This window comes from Crocuta crocuta, unplaced genomic scaffold (genome assembly GCF_008692635.1).
Source record: "Crocuta crocuta isolate KB4526 unplaced genomic scaffold, BGI_CrCroc_1.0 scaffold273, whole genome shotgun sequence".
NCBI classification, from domain to species: domain Eukaryota; kingdom Metazoa; phylum Chordata; class Mammalia; order Carnivora; family Hyaenidae; genus Crocuta; species Crocuta crocuta.
The window spans coordinates 6,539,931-6,542,672 of NW_027529425.1; positions in this window are offsets into that span (position 1 = coordinate 6,539,931).

A 2,742-nucleotide genomic window follows, 5' to 3' on the forward strand; every position below is an offset into this window, starting at 1 on the left:
CCAAACAAGGAAACAAAACTGAGTATAGCTCCCCCCTCCCCCGCCCCGATAGGACAGCATATAGGGACAGTGAGACAAAAGTGTGAAATCATGTCTGTGCTGGGCAGGGCAGGAAGGCTTCACTCACTGCTCTGGGTCCCTCCCACCCTCCCCTCCCCCACCCCAGCCCCAGGGCCAAGAGAGAAGGAGGGAGCACAGGCCGAGGGTCTGGGGGGTGAGACTCTCCCACCCAGGCCACCTTTCAGTACTGCCTGGTGTGGGCTGCGATCTCTACCCAGCTCCATGCCCTGGGCCTCTGCCCACCACCACTGCTGACTGGTCACAGAAGGTCCCCGGGGGCTTCTGCCAAACAAAGAAAGCCTAGGGGCTCCTGGGGGGGTTCAGTCGGTTAAACTCTTGACTTCAGCTCAGGTCACGATCTCACGGGTCACAGCGGGGAACCTGCTTGGGATTCTGTGGGACATCAACGTGTGACATTGAGGGTCTCTGGCCTGACACTAATTGAAGAGAAAGGGAAACTGAGGCCCAGCAGAGAGAGGCACAGTTGCCATGGGACCAGGCGCGTCCCCCATCAGCTCGAAGCCCCGGAGAAAGTGCTCTCTGCCACCGCCACCGTTTTCTCCCGGCTGCACATGATTGGGGACTAGGTGCCTGGACTACACTCCTGCTTCCTCCTTGCCATCCCCCCAAACACTTGGGGGTGCCCACAGGTGAGAAACTCGGGACTCAGGGCCTCATGGGGTCAGAGAGCTGGGATCCCTGTGCCGGCTAAACAGCCTTCCTGCTGCCGCTTGCTCCCTTCCCATGATGGGGGACTCATTTCCTCGTGAGCCAGCCTGTTCTATTTTCAGACAATTGTTGGAAAGTACTTCCCGCCTCCAGCCAGGGGCTGCCTCCCCGGAGCTTCCGCTTGCTGCCCAGCGGCTGCCCGGCTGGGTCTCAGACATCNTGGGCACTGGCGCGGCCCAGTCCTCATGGCCCACTGGCACACCGCCCGCCAGCCTCACCTCAGGGGCATCTCCTGGGCTGTGCCAGAATGTTCGCCAGCAGAGGAAATTCCAGAAACCTCCACTGGAGCATAGATCGGTCTCCCGTCTCCCAAGTTGCCCCCCACCCCCACCCCCTCCCAGCACGGGGGCATCCAGGTCCTAGCAAACCGCTGACTCATGGCTTTGAAACTCGGGTGAAGCGGTTTCTAAATTTAGTGGTCACGGTAGTTGGGAAACGACCAGCAATCCAGGGTGCCCTGGGTCTCACTCCCCGTCCCCCCACCCTGAGTGCTGGGAAGGGCTGGGCCTGGGCTGGGGCTGGGAACACCTGACTGGCCTGAACCCCGGAGGCAGACACCGCCCATGTCTCAGCACAGCCCTGGGGCCCCAGGCTGACAGCTGCTTCCTGGCCCGGAGGCTGTTAGACCACAGGCAGCTGCAGACCTGCTACCTCACCGTGGGGGGAGGGGAAAAGGGGGCTGGCAGGCCTCTGCTTGCCTCTGCCCCCCAACCCTGAGGCTACCCAGCCTGACAGTTCAGCTTCTGGGAGGAGCGGCCCGTCAGGTCCCTGATGCAGGGACACCCCCACACACCCACCCCGAGCCACTCGAGCCCACCACACAGTCGCCAGGTCAGGGCCAGCTGGGGGTGTGGTTCTCAGACGACCCCGGGGGGGCACGGCAAAGATGAATGCGTTTGCCCACCTGATGCACCCCTCAGGCCTGTGCAGCTGCTGAGGCTCCTGGCTTCCCTGGCCGGGACCTTGCTCTGTGCACGCTGTCCCTTGGTTCCAGCCGTGGAATGGATGCAGCAGGAGGCCACAGGGGCGGTGCTGCTGGTGGCCCGAGGAAGGCTGCCCATGGGTGGGGAACAGTGGTTCAGTGGTGACAGGAGGCCGTCAGGTGCCAGCCAGGTCTGGGGGTGTTGGGGCCGTGTGTGCGGGGGCGAAGGAAGAGGCCACAGCGAGTAAAGCCCGGTGATGGGAAGAGCGACCCCGGGAGTACAGGGGCTCATGACGTGGGAACCAGCAAGAACAGAGCGCCACGCGGTGCTGGCAGGTGGCAGCCACCTACACTCACGGCTCCGGGCAGTGGCCGAGCACAGATGGGGCTCTTCAGAAAGCTGAGTCAGGCAAGGGTCTGAGATGACCCTGGATCGGGGTGGGTCCTTGATCCACTGATAGGAGACACGGACACAGAGGTAGAGGCCACGGAAAGAGGCGGCAGGGGCAGGGGAGACAGGCCCCGAGGGAGGAGTGCCAGCCGCCAGGAGCTGGAGGGACGAGGAAGGACCCTCCCCTGGAGGCTGGGAGGGAGTGCGGCCCTGACACCTTGACCTTGGATTCAGGCCTCCAGCACTGGCAGATCATAAACCTCCGTGGCTCGGGCCTCGGTCTGCGGCATTTGCCACAGCAGCCACAGGGTGCGACAGCACGTCTCTGGGAGGCAACTGTGTTGGCGCCCACGGGAGGCTGTGGAATGCAGAGCCCTGGGCCCTGCGCTTAGTTCTGGGGCAGGGCTGAGTCCTGCAGGGGCTGAGTCCTGCTGCCGCCGCCCAGGACGTCAGCTGCTGTGACAGAGGCACTAGCGGAAAGACAGCACGGCCAGCCTGGGGAGGGGACCCAGACGGCTTCTCCTTCTCAGAGGAATGAGTGGGGCTGGGAGGGGGGGTTGAGGGAGAAGAGGAGGGTGTGTTTCCCAGGGTCCTGCAGGCAGTGCACCAGCCTGTACTGGGGGGGAGTGGAGGCCCCCCT